We start from the raw sequence: 20,011 nt of genomic DNA, 5'->3' as shown, positions 1-20,011 counted from the left end.
ATGATAACTAACGATGCTTACTCTGATTTTAAAGAAGGATTACTGATTATATATATAAAAAAAAAATAAGATCTGCAGATATTAAACGACATTACTACTAATTTTAGACTTGCAAATGATTCAAATTCGGTTAATTACTCCTATAGGCATGCTTTCTAAGAGTTGTTGGTTTAAAACAATTATGAAAGTGCAGGAGTTCTATAGACATGGTATCTAGGATGCATTTTGTTATTTTTTAACCTATAACTGTTTGCCTAATGATGGAGGTATATGCGGAAGTGCAGAAAACCTATAATCATGATTTATATATGCAGAAGTGCAGAAAAAACCTACAGACAGGATTTCTATATTATATGCAGAAGTGCATAAACTTATAGGCAAGATTTCTATATGATATGCAGAAGTGTAGAAACTTATAGGCGGGATTTCTATATGATATGCAGAAGTACAGACATTTATAGGTAGGATTTCTAATGCAAAAGTGCAGAAACTATAGGCAGGATTTCTATATGAAATGCATAAGTGTAGAACTTGTAAATAGTAACACCTATGAGCATGTTGTCTACCCTTTGCATACATAAATGTCCCTCTCCTTTCTTACTTAGAAACCCATAAGTTATTATAAAATATTACAGACCAGAATGAATCAAGAAAAGTAAAATTACATCAGAAATTTAAGCTATAACCAAGGAGCCTAATTCAGACTCAAGGTCTAACAATATGAGATGAACCAACTTCTAGGATCAGATTTCCAAAGCCTTTCCCTCATTTGGGATGTGTCAAAGTTCCCTAAGAGCCTCAAGTGGACTCCGGGCATTGCTTACACCTCAAATATATTGCAGACTTAACAAGTGCAGTGCGGAAGAGCCAGCCCTCAAATGTCCAAGTTCAAAAGGAACTCAATGTCCCAAAGCAAGGCTCATAGGAGGGGGGCAGAACGTAGAATCTAAGAGTAAGTGCAAGTGCATAGAGGGGATTTAGGGGAAGGCCATGACAAGCTGGTGGTCATGCCCAGCAATTAGGAGTGCTAGCACACCCCTGACCAGCCTGTTAGCCAAAGTTGGGAGTTAGGATCCATTGAGGATCAGGTTCAGACCTAAGCATCAACTTGGATGTTGTCAGGCCATGAACCTTAACTCAAACACATAGAAGGTAGTGGGGGTATAGGGAATTCATAACAAAAAGCATATGCAAAGAAAAAAAAAATTTACATAGTTAACATTAATCACCGAACATGAACAGCAAAGTAAACAAGCTTGCAGAAACTGTAAATAAACACATAGGGGAGTGAGGCAGAAAAGTTAAATTAAAACATACCAGTTTCAGGGAAAACAAACAAGTAAAAGCAGTCTTGAGAAAGCCAAGTTGCAAGCAAACAGTTCCAAAAGTTCTCAGAAAGAGTAGAATATTGTAAGAGTATTGAACTCAAAGCAGTATTGTAAGTATGTAAGTAAGTCGAAAGTATTGAACTAAAGGCTCGAGGTATTCAACTCAAAGTAGTGGTGTAAAAGTATTGAATTGGAAGTGTGTTAAAAGTACGGAAGGGTAGTCCCTTTTATAGTGCAGAGAAGCAAGTAAGAAAGGTAAGAAAATAACTTGAAATCAATCACATAGAATTTCCCTTCAGTTAAGGGATTTGATTTCAAATAGGTAGAAGACATTTAAGAAAAGAAATTTTGATTAAAACCTTTTCAAAATAGCACAAAAGGGGTAAATACATATAAGTTTATTTAAGGAAAAGCTCAGTGGTACACGGCTTGGGAAAAATAAGGAAAGGGAATTAATCAAACATCCAGGGAAATCAAAGTTACAGGTTTAATAAACAGAGAAGAGCCTCAAACAACTTAGGGTTTCGGAGAAATCTTAGAAATGAGAAAGGCTTGGAAGAAAAATCAGATCCTGAGTCGAAGAGGTGAGGAATCAGGCTCCTGAGGCCAGAATGTGCCGGAGCATGGCCGGAGAAGCTATAGAAATGAAGATCTGAGAAGATCTAGAAGAACCATCGAAGTTAGCCTTCAAAACCTCGAACACCCAAGGTATAATGATGGAGAGGGGTGAGTACAGACCGTCCATGGCCTGAGAAGCCATGGATTCCGGTGAAAACATGGTGAAATAAGGTAGGAGGAGGCTAGGGTTTCGAAGAGCTGATGAGAGGATTTGAGAGCGTTTGGTATTCAAAGGCGGCGGGTCAGGTGAGAATGAGGGAGATTAGGGTAGGTCGTTTGGTTTAATTATGGAAGGGTGAGTTATGGCCATTGATCTTGTGTGATCAGCGGCCCAGATTTAGAAGGGTAGGTGGGAACCGGGTAAGGGTCATTTGGATCGGGTTGTGGGTTTGGTCAAATTAAAAATTGGTCCAGTCTAAATGGGTTAAGATTGGGTCAAATAATGGTTAAAATTGAAAGGTAAAAAGGTTGTATTTGAAATGGAATGAGGCTAGATGTTAAATAGCTAGTTTTTCCTTTTATTTTATAAAAATAGTAAAAAATAATTTTAAAAGCAAACTAAAAGTACTAAGCCAGTTAATAATATATAAATATTAATTTAAAAATACTGGAAATAATTTTACAATTGTAAAATGCTATTAATCTTAAAGTAGGCTAGAATTGCAATTATATGCAATTTAGCTTTAAAAATACCAAATAAAATTTGTAAAAATATACAAAAATCACCTTAACTATATTTTGGTATAAATATGAGAATAAGATAAGTTATTCACCAAAATGATAAACTTGGGAGTAATTATTGGTTTTTGTACTGCTAAAGTGGACAATAAATTGATTTTAAAATCTTTTTAAAAAAAATTAGAAAAAATACCAAAACACTTGGGCATGCTTATATTGCATGTATATATATGCTATTTTGAAAGTATTTTGTATATAAAAATACATAGGGAAAAATTAGGTATCAACTGCTGCCCCTCTTTACCCGGGAAGGATGAAAGAGTTGTCGGGTAAAGATATGATGGCCAATTTTGACCGAATAAAACGATTTTGAAGAGTTTTGACCGAGCTCTGGTTTTTGAGCTGCCTACATATCCCTGGTATTACAGGAATCAGGCCATATGTAGTTTGGGATCCATCGGCGGAGTATGCCGATGGAGATTTTCGAAAAACGGACATGATGTTCAGGTTGAGAAAGGATGGTCAGAGTCTGATAGGTTGCGGGAACTGGAGCGGGATCGCTCCTGCTGAGACGGTCGTTGCTAGCCGATGTACTTGCGAATGAACAATACCAGCATATATATATTGTGCATAGGTTTAAACGTGATGTAAGTTCCCGTTGGACCGTGAATGCTGTCTTTGGACGGTTAGGATGACGTCCTCGGACCATGATGTCCTGGGCCATGAAGCGTATGATACAGGATTCGTATGCCATGAAATGATTCTCTCGGGCTATGAGAATGATGCCTCCGAGCTATGATGCCTTTGAATAATGATATGCAAAAGATAAAATGGGGTCCTCAGACCATGGCATGGCATTCTCGGGCTATGAAAATGGTGCCTCCGAACAATGATGCCTTTGGACAAATTGGCGATCTTTCAGCCCATGAAAATGCAGAAGGTGGCGATATTTCAGTCGATGCAAGACGTAAATAAAGGGTGGCGGTATTTCAGCCATGCAAGAGAAATAAGATGGCGGTATTTCAGCAGTGCATGAGGAATAGAGTGGCGATATTTCAGCCGTGCATGAGGAATAGAGTGTCGATATTTCAGCCGTGCAGATGGAGGTAGAGCTAAACCTCGGAAGGCAGAAAGGTAGCCTTATGCAATGCAGGAGATGCAGATGGAGGTAGTGCTTAACCTCAGAAGGTAGAAAGGTAGCCTTATACAATGCAGAAAATGCAGATAGAGACAGCGCTTAATCTCGGAAGGCAGAAAGGTAGCCTTATGCAATGCAGAAAATGCAGATGGAGACAGAGCTTAACCTCGGAAGGCAGAAAGGTAGCCTTATGCAATGCAAAAGATGCAGATGGAGGTAGAGCTTAACCTCGGAAGGCAGAAAGAATGCAATGCAGAAAATGTAGATGGAGACAAAGCTTAGTCTTGGAAGGTAGAAAGGTAGCCTTATGCAGAAAATAAAAGGCGAATAGTAATGAAATCTCTTAGCTGATAGATGATAGCTGATAGTTGATTGCTATATTATGGCTGCTGTGGATGTCGTGTATGGATAGCAACTATAAATAGGTGATGATTCCGAGAGTTGTATTCTCGGGAAGTATGAGTGTATAGATATATCTGATGATTTTACAACTTGAGTGCCTGCATCCAAAGAAAAATCATGAGTTTTGTAAAGGGGGAGAAGGTTAGTTCGTTTCCCCATGAGCTTCATTTGTCCTGCTTGGCGTTGTGTATCATTGGGGTAGCGTTGCTAAACAAAGCAATTTTGATACCAGACATGCATGATTCAGAAAAAATGTAACATAAATACATAATTTAAAATAGTTTTCTTTAAATGAACCGATGAATGCGACGCGGTTCAAGACATTGCAACCTCTCTCGCTCCGGAATTTTGAGGGTCCTCCTTAAAATTCTGCCCCAGTTTACTATGCTAGTGTTTCTGACGGCTGCGTGCGACAAATGACTGAAATCAACTTCGGAATTTTAAGGGTCCTCCTCAAAATTCTTCCCCAGTTTTCAATAGCGGGGGGAAATGAAAATTTTATTGAATTGTGACCGAACCCATAGGGCTGCCTACGTATCCCCTCTTAAACGGGAATCAGGTCAGGCGTAGTTCAAATACATTATACAGGAAATCGTAAGAGTTACACATAGTATCGCTTCACTGCATCTGAATTGATCGGCTTCGGCCAAACTTCACCGTCCATTTCTGCAAGTATGAGGGCTCCTCCGATTAGAGCCCGGTGAACCATGTATGGACCCTGCCAGTTGGGAGAGAACTTCCCTTTGGCTTCATCTTGATGCGGGAAAATCTTATTTAACACCAGCTACCCCGGTGTAAATTGTCTCGGCTTGACTCTTTTGTTGAAGGCTCTGGACATTTTGTTCTGATAAAGTTGACCATGGCAAACTGCATTCATTCTTTTCCCATCTAGAAGAGCAAACTGCTCATCAAGACTCCTTACCCATTCTGCATCGTCAAGTTCTTCTTCCTGTATGATTCTCAAAGAGGGAATTTCCACCTCGGCGGGAATGACTACTTCTGTACCATAAACCAACATATAGGGAGTTGCCCCAGTTGATGTACGAACTATGGTGCGGTATCCCAATAAAGCAAATGATAACTTCTCATGCCACTGCTTATGTTTCTCTATCATCTTCCTTAGTATCTTCTTAATATTCTTATTGGCGGCTTCTACAGCTCCGTTCATCTGAGGTTTGTAAGCCGTAGAATTCTGGTGTTTGATCTTGAAGGTTTCACATATGGCTTTCATCAGGTCGCTGTTGAGATTGGAACCAATATCAGTGATGATTGACTCCGGAATTCCGAACCGACAAACACTACGGTCGCGGACAAAATCTGCTACCACTTTCTTAGTCACTGCTTTGTACGATGCTGCTTCAACCCATTTGGTGAAATAATAAATTGCCACTAGAATGAACCTGTGCCCGTTTGATGCGGCAGGCTCGATAGGTCTGATAACATCCATTCCCCAAGTGGTGAACGGCCATGGCGAGCTTGTTGCAGTAAGCTCGTTTGGATGCACCTTTATCATGTCTGCATGTATCTGACAGCGATGGCATTTTCGGACATACTGGATGCAGTCCGTTTCCAAAGCCATCCAAAAATAACGAGCTCGGAGTATTTTCTTGGCTAAGACAAAGCCGTTCATATGTGGACCGTAGGTCCCTGCATGAATTTCACTCAGCAGGATTTGCCACTTGGCTAGCTTGCCAGTGGGCATGTGCTTCTGAAAGATGTACTTCAAAGGATCCATTCTTGATATGAGATAAGTAGTATAGGCACAGAAATAGTGCCTCAACTTCTGAGCTACCCAAGTCAGAGCACAACAGGTGCGGTCCAATAAAGAATACCGAGCCTCGTACGGGGTGAACTTCTTGCTGAGATAATAGATGACCTGCTCCTTTCTTCCTGTTTCATCATGGTACCCCAGAACACAACCGAAAGCTCCATCCAATACTGCAAGGTAGAGTAATAGAGGTCTACCCGGCTCGGGTAGGACCAAAACTGGCGGCATTGATAGGTATTCCTTGATTCTGTCAAAGACTTTCTGACAATCATCAGTCCATTTGGTAGCGACATCCTTTTTCAACATCTTATAGATTGGCTCACAAATGACAGTGGATTGAGCTATGAACCGGCTGATGTAGTTAAGTCTTCCCAAGAAACTCATAACCTCTTTCTTATTCTTCGGTGGTGGCAATTATTGGATGGCTTTGACCTTTGACGGATCCAATTCTATTCATCGGCGACTCACAATGAACCCAAGTAGTTTTCCGGCAGGAACCCCGAATGCACACTTGGTGGGATTCAGCTTCAAGTTGTACCTTCTTAGTCTGTTGAAGAACTTCCTCAGATCTTCCATGTGGTCAGTGGCTCTCTTGGATTTGATGATGACATCGTCTACATACACCTCGATCTCTTTATGTATCATGTCATGGAAAATAGTAGTCATGGCCCTCATGTAGGTGGCCCAGCATTCTTTAACCTAAATAGCATCATCTTGTAACAATACATCCCCCACAGTGTAATGAAAGTCGTTTTCTTCGCGTCTTCCTCATCCATCCATATCTGATGATACCCAGCAAAACAATCAATGAACGACTGCAGTTCATGCTTGGTGCGGTTGTCATTTAGAATGTGTATGTTCGGCAAGGGGAAGTCGTCTTTCGGACTGGCCCGGTTGAGATCCCGGTAGTCGACACGGACTCTAACCTTCCCATACTTCTTCGGCACTAGCACAATATTGGCTAACCATATTGGATACTCTACTACCTTGAGAACCTTGGCTTTGACTTTCGTGGTGACTTCTTCCTTGATTTTCAAACTCATGTCAGGTTTGAACTTCCTGAGCTTCTGTTTTACTGGTGGACATATCGGATCGGTTCGCAATTTGTGATCTACAATAGATGCACTGAGACCAGTTATGTCAGCATAAGACCAGGCAAATATGTCCTCATATTCCCTTAGAAAATCTGTGTAATCTTTCTTTTCTGATGGTGACAGATGAACACTGATGCACGTTTCTTTGACATTTTCTGCATCTCCCAGGTTGACAATCTCAGTTTCGTCCAGGTTAGACTTAGGTCTATTCTCAAAATCCTCAACCTCTTTAACAACCTCTTCTGGTATATCATCTTCTTTTGAGTCTATATTCGTTTGTTGCGTTGTCTCGTTGTATGTCACAATCGTCGGTTCATCAAGATAAGTAATAGTAATGATGTGTAAATAAAGTAAATGATAAAAAGTAATAAGAGCAAGATTTATAAGAAACTAAAATGCTTTGATAAATTTCATAATTATTTTGAACATTGGAGCTCTTATTTCAAAATTAAAAATGCGAAAAGAAAGTCAACTAGCTAAAAATAAAGATAATGCATGGTTCTTTGTTCAGCCTTGCTACCCCGAAGCTTTCCGGGCCCTGGTGGTTCTGATGGACCAATTGTTGAGGCATGCTCCTCGGCTCACAGCTTGTATAGAAGGGATTTCCTCCCCCTCCTCCTCGAAAATGACGCAACAGTCCATGTTATCATCTTCCAAAAACAAATTTCTCATTGCTGCCAATACTTCCTCTTCTTCCGACCCATATATAACATCGCCTGGTTGAAAAGTATGTTCCAAGCGGGGTATCGGCTGCTCTAGTAGATAGTAAGGATCGCGCCAAGGTGGTGACCAGTGGTTGAATTCCTCCCAAGTGTACTCATATCCCAAACCAAAAGTGGTACCGTGTTTCTTTAACTTGATAGGCTTGCAATTCCTTGGAGATTCTTGCCGAGTCCTTTGCCTGGTTCATACCCGCACGAGTTCAATATGCTTTCAATTTTGTTGTCCCACTATTTATCTTTGTCAACGGCGTTGACTCGCTCGATGTGGTGATAGGTTTCTCCGCCTATCTTCCTTCTTCTTCCGATCGCTGGGATAATCTGGCGACCGTATATGGGATTGCTACCATCACCGTGAATGATCACCTCTTGATGATTCCACTCAAACTTTACTGCCTGGTGTAGTGTTGACGCTACAGCTCCAGCGGCATGAATCCATGGTCGTCCCAACAGCAAGTTGTAAGATGTCGGCACGTCTATTACTTTAAAGTCAACGTCGAACCAGGTAGGCCCCATCTGTAAACACAGGCTAATCTTCCCAATAGTGGACCTTTGGGAACCGTCGAAGGTTTTGACGTTGATGGACCCATCTTTGATTTCATGTAGACCCTTTCCCAATGTCCTGAGTGTTACCAACGGACAAATATTGAGGCTGGATCCCCCATCGATCTGGACCCTTGTGATAAAATAATTCTCGCATTGCACAGTGATGTGAAACGCCTTGTTGTGGCTCAACCCTTCTGGTGGCAGCTCATCTTCATGGAAAGTGATTTTGTGACTCTCCAATACTTTCCCTACCATGTTTGCTATTTCTCCTCCAGTTATGTTGCTGGGCACATATGCCTCGCTCAGCACCTTCAATAAGGCATTCTTATGCGCGTCAAAGCTTTGTAGCAAAGCTAAGATAGATATCTGGGATGGCGTCTTGTTCAACTGATCAATGACTGAATACTCTTTGGCTTGTATCTTCCTCCAAAGATCATCAGGCCTAGTTTTAGTGATGGTTGGTCGTCTAGAGGCCTACTTACTGGACTCAGCTAGATGTTCTGGAGTATAAACCCTGCTGGTTCTTGTCATACCTTATGCTGCAATTGCTTCTCCAGATTTGTTTTTCCCTTTCCTTCTCGCCTCGGCGGTGTAATCCCACAGTATGGCCTTTGGGTGGAACGGTGTTACGGCTGTCATGGCCACCAAAATGAGCACCCCTTGCTTTGGGAGGTAATACAACAATCTCAAATGGTACAGGTGCCATTGGGGACCCAAACTCGACCTCAATAGGCCCTGGCATCTTTGTAGAATAATGTGCTTCAAACTCAAGTGGTATGGACATGTTCACTTCGGCGTCTCCAGAAGGTTGCATCTGGACCACAATCGGGTTAAGGGTGACTATTGGTTTCTTTGGCTTGTCACCTTCAGCGATCAATACAATCAACTCTTTGGGGTCCTAATCGTCTTCTATCTCAATCATGTGAACATCTCCACCCTTGTGGTCTGGTAGAGGGTTGTTACGGACATTCGGAGTAGGCTCCTTTGCCACAATGATTTTGTTGTCAATTAAAGCTTAGATCTTATCCTTCTAAGAGCGGCACTCATCAATGGTATGCCCCTTCATGTTGGAATGGTATGCACAGGTTTTGTTTGGGTTGACCCATTGGGAGGGGTTTTCGGGGTTTATGGCAGGGATAGGGGTGACGTAACTAGTAGCTTTGAGCCTTGCATACAGCTGGTCGATAGGTTCAGCAATGGCGGTATACTGTTTGGGGGGTCTGCGGTCGAAGTTTGGTCGGGGTCTAGGGAAATTTTGGCGAGGGGGAGGTGATTGATAGTGGGCTTGTTGGGTGTTTTTAGGCTTGGTAGACAGGTGCAGGTTGAGATTATCTGGGCGAAGTGGGCTAATATGTGGGAGGTGGAGATGATTGGTAAGTAGGCAGTAGAGCTTGGTAACAGGGCAAGGGTGCTTGGTAATTTGGGGTAGGTTGATATGTGAGTGGAGGTAATGGGTAGGTTTGGTATTTGATTGGGGACTTTGTTCTCTGTGCAACCATCACGACACTCACATCTCCTTTCTTGGACGTGCCACCAGACTGTAGAGCCTTGTTGGTGGCCTAGAATGCTTCAATGTTTGTGACCATACCACTTTTAATACCTTCCTCGATCCTTTCCCCTAGCTTAACGATGTCGGAAAATTTCTGGCCTTCAATCAACATCAACCTCTCATAATATTGTGGGACTTGAGCCCAGATGAAAAACCTATTTATTTGTTCTTCTTCTAAAGATGGCCTAACCTTAGCAGCTTCTGATCTCCAACGAGTAGCATACTCGCGGAATGTCTCTGTAGGTTTCTTCTTTAAGTTCTAGATGTAGAATACATCTGGTGCGTTCTCCGTGTTGAATTTGAATATGTCCATGAAATCAGACACCATACTTACCCAATTCGACCACTTCTTTGGGTCTTGGCTAATGTACCAAGATAAAGCATCCCCTTTCAGGCTTCTCATAAAGAGCTTCATGCGAATCTTTTCATCCTTCCCTACTCCGACCAGCTTGTCGCAGTAGGTCCTCAAATGGACTCTGGGATCCCCTATGCCATCAAACATCTCGAACTTGGGAGGTTTGTACCCCTCGGGTAGTTCGACATCTGGTTGAATGCAAAGGTCTTCGTAATTCAATCCCTCGATCCCTTTGCTTCCTTCAACACCCTAAACTCTACTAGTCAGCTTCTTGAGTTCCGCAGCCAGATTCTTGATAATAGAGTGTTTGTCATCAGACTCGGATATGCTTGAAATAGGTTGAGTATATTGTGGTATGGTTTCCACATAGATGGGGGTGTTCTGGAGATGATCATTTGTGGAGTTTATTTGTTCAGAGATGAGCAGTGGGGTGTTGTTTGAAGTATGGCAAGTGTTGCAGTAGTGATGGGGAGCGGGTTGGTTTTGTGGTTTCGGGATGTTTTGTGGAGGTATGGGGTTTTGAGTGTTCGGAAAGTTGACATATGGGGTGGTGAGGGAAAACGACAAGCTTGCCAAGTTTCGAACTTGGTCCAGTTCTTCCTGAAATGTCAATAACTTTTGTTCGAGCTGGGAGGCACTTTCCGTGGAAACCTGAATACCCTGAGGAACCTCTACACTTTCAACTGAGTTCTGCTTTCTGATGTTGCTCAAATCTTCCATTTTTCCCGTGTTCTTGTTTCTGACAGGACTCGAAGGAGGAGAAGGCGGACATAGTCTATAAAGGCTCTACGATAAATCCAGTTAGAAAAGTAACAACCTCATAAGAAGTCGGTATGAAGCTCCCACCGGATTGTAGTATTATAATAAAGCTCCAAGTTGTGGATGTGAATCAACCTATATGGAGGGGAGTTATGAAAGAGGTAGAAGATGTGATGCGATGTTTTAAGGTAAGTAAGGTAAAGGTGAACAACATACGAGATACTCAAATGAAGAAGGTCGTGAATAGTTCATACTTCGAATAAAAGGCTAGAAGCACGGGGATTCAATATCCAGGAATGATAGCAGCATCGCCAATGGTACATTTTCTAGCCTATGGTTTCTAGGTATTGAGAGGCCTAGTCAGGAGAGCAAAGAAGATTTAGAGATAATGTGATATCTCGCTTGAGAAGTGCAGAAACTTATAGGCAGGATTTCTATATGATATGCAGAAGTGCAAACACTTATAAGCAGGATTTCTAATGCAAAAGTGCAGAAACTATAGGCAGGATTTCTATATGAAATGCATAAGTGTAGAACTTGTAAATAGTAACACCTATGAGCATGTTGTCTACCCTTTGCATACATAAATGACCCTCTCCTTTCTTACTTAGAACCCCATAAGTTATTATAAAATATTACAGATCAGAATGAATCAAGAAAAGTAAAATTACATCAGAAATTTAAGCTATAACCAAGGAGCCTAATTCAAACTCAAGGTCTAACAATATGAGATGAACCAACTTCCAGGATTACATTTCCAAAGCCTTCCCCTCATTTGGCATGTGTCAAAGTTCCCTAAGAGCCTCAAGTGGACTCCGGGCAGTGCTTACACCTCAAATATATTGCATACTTAAGCAAGTGCAGTGCGGAAGAGCCAATCCTCAAATGTCCAAGTTCAGAGGGAACTCAATTTCCCAAAGCAAGGCTCATAGGAGGGGGCAGAACTTAGAATCTAAGAGAGAGTGCAAGTGCATAAAGGGGATTTAGAGGAAGTCCATGACAAGCTGGTGGTCATACCCAGCAATTAGAAGTCCTGGCACACCCCTGACCAGCCTGTTAGCCAAAGTTGGGAGTTAGGATCCATTGAGGATCAGGTTCAGACCTAAGCAGTAACTTGGATGTTGTTAGGCCATGAACCTTAACTCAAGCACGTAGAAGGGAGTGGGGGTATAGGGAATTCATAACAAACAGCAGATGCAAAAAAAAACAATTTATATAGTTAACATTAATCACTGAACATGAACAGCAAAGTAAACAAGCTTGCAAAAACTATAAATAAACATATAGGGGAGTGAGGCAGAAAAGTTAAATTAGAACATACCAGTTTCTGGGAAAACAAACAAGTAAAAGTAGTCTTGAGAAAGCCAAGTTGCAAGCAAACAGTTCCAAAAGATCTCAGAAAGAGTAGAATGTTGTAAGAGTATTGAACTCAAAGCAGTATTGTAAGTATGTAAGTAAGGCGAAAGTATTGAACTAAAGGCTCGAGGTATTCAAATCGAAGTAATGGTGTAAAAGTATTGAATTGGAAGTGTGTTAAAAGTGCGGAAGGGTAGTCCATTTTATAGTGCAGAGAAGTAAGTAAGAAAGGTAAGAAAATAACTTGCAATCAATCACATAGAATTTCCCTTCAGTTAAGGGATTTGATTTCAAACGGGTAGAAGACATTTAAGGAAAGAAATTTTGATTAAAACCTTTTCAAAAGGGGTAAATACATAGAAGTTTGTTTAAGGAAAAGCTCAGTGGTACACGGCTTAGGAAAAATAAGGAAAGGGAATCAATCAAACAGCCAGGGAAATCAATGTTACATGTTTAATCTCGAATGAACCAAGTCAGGAAAGGTAAAGAAGGTTCAATTAGAGAGAATCAATAACAATCAGACAGGACTCATTAAAAGGAATTCGAAATCAATCAATTAGTCGGTAAAGACCTTTTGAAAGAAGAGTTCCCATATATAAAGCACACAAACATGTGAATTAAGAAGTTATATAGAAGAGAGTTTACTCAAAGAGAGGTTTAGAATCATGAGCAAGAAAGAGTACAAGTCCAGTTTGCAGACTCACAATGAGTCTAAGAGTTCAGGGTCCCAAAGCGGAACCCTAACTCGTACAAATTCAAAATTGCCAAGAAACCCCCAAATCCTAGGGTTTCATAGAGATGAGAAAGCAAGTCATTGAAACAGGCTCAGAAGCCTCTTTCAAAGACTTATGAGAAACAAACAGACATGATACAAAGAAAGAAAGCTAATTTGAGGTCATAGAGAACATTTTTTAGAAACTCGGAACTTAAGCAAGTTAAGAAAAGAAGAGGTGATAATGACTTAAAATAAAACAGAGGAAACATGTTCAGCAAGAATGCAAACAAAGTCTAATAGAGCAAACAAAAATCAAAAAAAAAAACTCAACAATAAGCACATATAGTAGAAGAGTAAGGGAAACATAACAAGGAGTAACAGGTATAGTAGGAAAATAAGAGTAGGAGAACAATACACGCGTAGTAAAAGAAACCATACGAGCATAACACAGACAAACACATATAAAGAAAGAATCAAAAGATTTTTTTGAAAACATTTTCAGAAACGATTTTTGAAAAGAAAATTTGGGTTAAACACTTTAGAAGCCCAGTAGAACACGAACATACCATAGATCTAAGAAAATAAACAGAGAAGAGCCTCGAACAACTTAGGGTTTCGGAGAGGTGAGGAATTAGGCTCCTAAGGCCTGAATGTGCTGGAGCATGGCCGAAGAAGCTATAGAAATGAAGATCTGAGAAGATCTGGAAGAACCATCAAAGTCAGCCTTCAAAACCTCGAACACCCAAGGTATAATGATGGAGAGGGGTGAGTACAGACTGTCCATGGCCTGAGAAGCCATGGATTCCGGTGAAAACATGGTGAAATAAGGTAGGAGGAGGCTAGGGTTTCGAATAGCTGATGAGAGAATTTGAGAGTGTTTGGGATTCAAAGGCGACGGGTCAGGTGAGAATGAGGGAGACTAGGGTAGGTCGTTTGGTTTAATTATGGAAGGGCGAATTATGGCCATTGATCTTATGTGATCAACGACCCAGATTTAGGAGGGTAGGTGGGAACCGGGTAAGGGTCATTTGGATCGGGTTGTGGGTTTGGTCAAATTAAAAATTGGGCCGGTCCAAATGGGTTAAGATTGGGTCAAATAATGGTTAAAATTGAAAGGTAAAAAGGCTGTATTTGAAATGGAATGAGGCTAAATGTTAAATAGCTAGTTTTCCCTTTTATTTTATAAAAATAGTAAAAAATAATTTTAAAAGCAAACTAAAAGTACTGAACCAATTAATAATATATAAATATTAATTTAAAAATACTGAAAATAATTTTACAATTGTAAAATGCTATTAATCTTAAAGTAGGCTGGAATTGAAATTATATGCAATTTAGCTTTAGAAATACCAAATAAAATTTGTAAAAATATACAAAAATTACCTTAACTATATTTTGGTATAAATATGAGAATAAGATAAGTTATTCACCAAAATGATAATCTTGGGAATAATTATTGGTTTTTGTACTACTAAAGTGGACAATAAATTGATTATAAAATCTTTTTAAAAAAATTAGAAAAAATACCAAAATACTTGGGCATGCTTATATATACATATATATGCTATTTTGAAAGTATTTTGTATATAAAAATACATAGGAAAAAATTGGGTATCAATAGCAGACTAGATATGGCCATTATGCGTTTCTGGTAATGTCCTTTGGCTTGAATAATGCCCCGACAACATTTATGGACTTTATGAACAAAGTGTTCAGGCCTTATATTGATTCCTTTGTCATCGTCTTCATTGACGACATCTTGATATACTCCCGTAGCCTGGGGGAGCACGAGCAGCATTTGAGGTTAGTGCTTCAGACCTTGAGAGAGCAAAAGCTATATGCTAAGTTCTCCAAGTGTGAGTTCTGGCTAGAGTCATTGGCATTCTTGGGACATATTGTGTCAGGAGAGGGTATTAAGGTGGATCTTAAGAAGATTGAGGCAGTTCACATTTGGCCATGTCCTACTTCAGTGACCGAGATCAGGAGCTTCCTGGGGTTAGCTGGCTATTACAGGTGATTCGTGCAGGGCTTTTCATCTATTGCATCACCTTTGACTAGATTGACCCAGAAGGGTGCTCCTTTCCATTGGTCCGATGATTGTAAGGTGAGCTTTTAGAAGCTCAAGACAGCCTTGACTACAGTATCAGTTCTTGTGTTGCCTTCCGATTCAAGGATGTATACGGTATATTGCGACGCTTCGCACGTTGAATTGGGATGTGTATTGATGTAGAAGGGGTGAGTTATTGCCTATGCTTTACCCCAGCTAAAGGTTCATGAGAAGAATTATCCTATACATGATCTAGAGTTGGCCGCGATTATTCATGATCTTAAGATATGGAGGCATTATTTGTATGGGGTGTCATGTGAGGTTTATACGGATCATCGCAGCTTACAACATTTGTTCAAATAGAGGGATCTTAATTTGAGGCAGCGCAGATGGCTTGAGTTACTAAAGGATTATGACATCACCGTTCTTTATCATTTGGGCAAGGATAATGTGGCCGCGGATGCCTTAAGCAGGAAGGCAGGGAGTATGGGTAGTTTAGCATTCATTCCAGTAGAGGAGAAGCCACTAGCTTTGGACATTCAGTCATTGGCTAACAGACTTGTGAGGTTGGATATTTCAGAGCCCAGCCAAGTTCTTGCGTGTGTGGTTTCTTAGTCTTCATTATTGGTGCAGATCAAGGCCCGACAGTTTAATGATCCACATTTGGCGGTTCTGAGAGGGGCAGTGCTTCAGGGAGGTGCTAAGGAGGTTTCTATTGGCGAGGATGGTGTTTTGCGACTCTAGGGTTGTTTATGTGTCCCTAATGTTGATGGTTTGAGGGAGAGGATTCTAGAGGAGGCACACAGTTCGCGGTATTCCATTAACTCGGGAGCTATGAAGATGTATCGCGACTTGAGGCAACATTATTGGTGGCGGTCGATAAAGAAAGACATAGTAGAATATGTGGCTAAGTGTTTGAATTGTCAGCAGGTCAAGTATAAACACCAGAGGCCAGGTGGCCTACTTCAACAGATGCCTATACCAGAATGGAAGTAGGAGCGCATCACCATAAATTTCGTAGTTGGGTTGCCGCGGACTTTGCAGAAGTTTGATTCAATATGGGTCATTGTCGACCGGTTGACCAAGTCGACCCACTTTATTTCAGTGGCAACTACTTATACAGTAGAGAGGTATGCTTTGATTTACATTCGGGAGATAGTCCGGTTGCACGGTGTGCCTGTTTCCATCATATTAGATAGAGGCCCTCAGTTCACTTCCCATTTCTGGAGGGCTGTTGAGAGTGAGTTGGGGACCCGTGTAGAGCTCAGCACCGCATTTTATCCTCAGACCGATGGTCAGTCAGAGCAGACACTGCAGATTTTGGAGGACATGCTCAGAGCATGAGTGATTGACTTTGGAGGGCAGTGGGATCAGCTCTTGCCCTTGGCGGAGTTTGCATACAACAATAACTACCAGTCCAGCATAGAGATGGCTCCATTCGAAGCGTTATATGGTCGACGGTGTCGTTATCCTATCGGGTGGTTTGAGCCTGGTGACGCTAAGTTATACGGTACAGATTTGGTACAGGATGCCTTGGATAAGGTAAAGTTGATTCAGGAGAGGCTTCGCACAGCTCAGTCCAGACAGAAGAGTTACGCGGATCAGAAGGCACATGATGTATCATTCACGGTTGGCGAGAAGGTTCTCTTGAAAGTCTCGCCAATGAAAGGCATCATGAGGTTCGGAAAGAAGGGCAAGTTGAGCCCAAGGTTTATTGGCCCCTTTGAGGTGTTGAGACGAGTTGGGGAGGTTGCCTATGAGCTTGCCTTACCCCCTAGCTTATCGGGAGTTCTTCCGGTTTTTCATGTATCGATGCTTCGGAAGTATCATGCCGTCTTGTCCCATGTGTTAGACTTCAGTACTATTCAGTTGGATGAGAGTTTGGGTTATGAGGAGGAGCCAGTTGCCATTATAAATAGGCAGCATCGCCAGTTGAGGTCCAAGAGGATTTCTGCACTGAGGGTCCGGTGGAGGGGCCAACCAGTTGAGGAGGTGACCTAGGAATCCAAGGAGGACATGCGGAGCAGATATCTCCATTTATTTAGCAGCCCAGGTACTTCTCTATGTCCGTTCGAGGACGATTTGTTTAAGAGGTGGAGAATGTAATGACCCGACTGGTCATTTTGCCTTTTGAACCCCGCTCCCTTAAATAAGACTTCCCGCGCTTGCTTTAGCTAATTTACAACTTGCGAGGATGGTTGGTTCGGGATTTGGAAGAGTTTGGAGTGAAAATATGTCCATTTGGTTCCTTAGAGTTTTCTTAAAAAGGCTAAGTTTACTTGGGTCAACATTTTGAGCAAATAGACCCGGATTCATAATTTGACGGTCCCGGAGGGTCCGTAGGAAAATATGGGACCTGGGCGTATGTCCGGAATTGAATTCCGAGGTCCCTAGCCCGAGTAATGAATTTTTATTAGAAATTATTAATCTGAAGTTTTAAGGATTTAAAGAAACTAATTAATGATTGATTTCAAGAGTATCGGGCTCGTATATTGGTTTCGAAGCCCGGTACAGTTCTGATATATTATTTAAGACTTGCCCGCAAAATTTGATGTCAATCCGAGTAGTTTAAGGGCGTTTTGGCCCGTTGGAGGAAAACTAAGAACTTGAAGTTCATAAGTTTGATTCCTTTGGTTTAGGGAGTGATTCTTAGATTTAGCGTTGTTTCGGGTGTTTCAAAGATTCGAATAGGTCTATTTTATGATTTCAGACTTGTCGGTATGTTCGGGCGGGGCCCGGGAGCCCCGAGCGTCAATCGGATGCGGCTCGAGTGAAGTGAAAATTTTTGAGAAGTGTTGAAGCTGATGTTTCTAACATAACCGCACCTGCGATTGGTGGACCGTAGGTGCGAGACCGCAGATGCGGTCCATCCATCACAGATGCGTCCTAGGGAAGGCCAGGCCAACTGCAGAAGCGGCTCAGCAAAAGCGGCCCCAGGACCGCAGAAGTGGTCCCAGCCCTTTTTGCCCATTTCGCAGATGCAGTCCTTTTCTCGCAGATGCAGTCCCCTGAACGCAGATGCGGAAATAGCTGAGGCAGTGAGATCATTTATTACGGGTTCTAAGTCCATTTTTGCCATATTTCACTCCTCCATTGGGCGATTTTAGAGCTTTGAGAGAAGACCTTCACCTAGTATCTTGGGGTAAGCGTGTTCTACCTATTTCTAGTTTAATATTTATGTCTTAGGTAGATTAAACACTAGTATTACGGTGAAATCATGGGGTTAGAGCAAAAACCTAGGGTTTTAATAAATGTTGGATTTAACCACGAAATTTGTTATGGAATAAATTAAAAATCGTATATTATTGATCCTTTGGTTAGAGAGAACAACTTCCTTCGAAAAATTTTGGAATCCGGACATGTGGGCCCGGGGTTTGATTTTAGGAAACTTATGTTAAGGGTTGGGAAATTGCTTAAATAGCTAGAATACGATCTTGTGAGTCTATATTGACTAGTTCCTACCTCATTTAACTAGTTTGGGATCGTTCGGCTCCGAATTGAGGGCTTGGACTCGTTCTTGGTATTGGAAGTGCACTTTGGAGCGAGGTAAGTCTCCTTTCTAACCCAGTAAGAGGGAATTGTCCCCATAGGTATAATAATTGAGTAATTTGCTACTAAATGCGGGGGCTACGTACGCACGAGGTGACGAGAGTCCGTGCGTAGCTACTATGATGTTAATTGTCCGAGTAACCTAGGACCCATATCATGCTATATTTGTGAACATCTCTACATTTTCTTGCTAATGTGATCACTTAGGATATGCTAGAGGCTAGGAAAGGGATACAAGTGAGCATATATACTTGTTGAACCTTTGTATGAATTTATTTGAATATAAATGCGCCTTCGTGTGTATCTTTGATATTATTTGATATTTGTGGATTGAGCCGATCGCCTCGGTATAAATAGATGCATCTATGGTTCGCATCATTCGACCCTCTGGAAGTGCACAGTTTATTTTCTGTTAGATCGGGTCGTCGACCTCAGCATAGTGTGCGCATGATATCTATGTGAAATCTTATCCATGACTTGACCGGATAAATATTTGAAATGTAAATGGCTAATTGTAAAATTGTTAAGAACATGACATATTGCCTCTTGCTATAAACTGTTGATTATTTGAGACTTTCATGCTTAGTGTAACTCTACATTGTATTATTGACCTTAGTAAGTATCAATTCGACCTCTCTTCTCTATTTCTTCGAGATTAGACGGGATACTTACGAGGTACATATTATTTATGTACTCATACTACACTTCTGTACTTAATTGTACAGGATCTGAGGCAGGTATATCTGGCTATCAGACTGGTGCGCGCCCCTGATTCATAGACCGAGACTTCCACGGTGAGCTGCTCCCTTCCTGCGCTGTTCAGCATCTTGATGGGGTCTTTCTTTACTTTTGTTGTCTATTCTATCCTGGACAGTAGGATAGTATTATTCTTTTGTACATTCTACTAGTTGCCCACTACTTGTGACATCAGGTCTTGGCACACACATTAGTAGACAGTTCTTTTGGGTTGTATAATTATTATTAAATATTGCTTATCATCATCTATTTTAAGTGCAAATTAAGAAATGATGTAACCGAATTGGGTAAGTAAAAATAAGAATTTACTAATACTTTCGCGTTGGCTTGCCTGACAACGATGTCGGGCGCCATCACGACCCTTAGTGAATTTTGGATCGTGACAGCACCACATTAAATGTACCCGCAATTTACGATATGTTTATTTTATTATTATTCGAAGTTATGGCCAGATCACATGAAATGCACACCCAAAATAGGATTTATGTATCGTGACCATGCCACGGGAACCGTACCCATAATCATGATGATTTATTTATGCACCTAAAGCACACTACGATATTCATAATTGCTTAATTTCCTAAATTTCTAACTAAATGTAAAGAGTCCATGAGTTATGGGAGATTTTGATTAA

The sequence above is a fragment of the Nicotiana tabacum genome, chromosome 18 (assembly GCF_000715075.1).
Source record: "Nicotiana tabacum cultivar K326 chromosome 18, ASM71507v2, whole genome shotgun sequence".
In the NCBI taxonomy this organism is placed as follows: domain Eukaryota; kingdom Viridiplantae; phylum Streptophyta; class Magnoliopsida; order Solanales; family Solanaceae; genus Nicotiana; species Nicotiana tabacum.
This window is presented reverse-complemented; position numbering follows the sequence as displayed.